At 36.0% G+C, this 594-nt stretch overlaps 1 protein-coding gene across 1 annotated transcript in view; it reads left to right on the top strand.

Annotated features, from left to right (window-relative positions):
• The window catches only part of LOC105308576 (sialic acid-binding Ig-like lectin 14), a 5,257-nt gene that overhangs the window by 1,505 nt on the left and 3,158 nt on the right, over positions 1-594 (top strand). The gene's annotated exons all lie outside the window — the stretch shown is intronic.

The raw sequence follows: 594 nt of genomic DNA, 5'->3' as shown, positions 1-594 counted from the left end.
CTTTTATAACATCCTCTTTTTTGTTTATTACTGTGACATAGAAATGCAGGTGATTTTTGTAATTTGATTTTGCCTCCAGCAATGAAGCTTATGAAGCCACCAAGTGGATTTGTATATACTTTTGGATTTTTCTGTGTATACAATCATTTATGAAAAGAATACCATTTTGGTTTTTTTTTCAATTTTCAGAGCTTTTACATACTGTTATTGCCGGTCTGGACCAGTACCTGATGCTGCTGCATTAGGTGTGATGTTTGCTCAAGACACCCGTTATCCTGCGAGGGAAATATCCTTTATTCCTAGTTGGCTGTGAGTTTTATCATGAAGGGTTTTGAAATCCCCCAGTGCTCATTTTTTCCTCGTCTCTTGAGATAGAATCGGTCAAGGGCCAATCCCAAACCTAGAAGCCACACTATGTATTTCAGCAGTGGGAATTTTTTTCTTTTTCCTTTTTCTGGCTTTCTTGAAATATAGTAGACGATTAGTGGCTCCTATTTACGTTATACCATTCAATGGGTTTATTTTCAATTATAGCTGGCATACAATGATATATTAGTTTCAGTTGTAAGGCATAGTACTTAGAGATCTAATGCA

Source organism: Pteropus vampyrus, unplaced genomic scaffold (assembly GCF_000151845.1).
Source record: "Pteropus vampyrus isolate Shadow unplaced genomic scaffold, Pvam_2.0 Scaffold593, whole genome shotgun sequence".
In the NCBI taxonomy this organism is placed as follows: Eukaryota; Metazoa; Chordata; class Mammalia; order Chiroptera; family Pteropodidae; genus Pteropus; species Pteropus vampyrus.
Note: the sequence above shows the minus strand (reverse complement) of the source record. Positions and strands in the feature narration are given on the sequence as shown.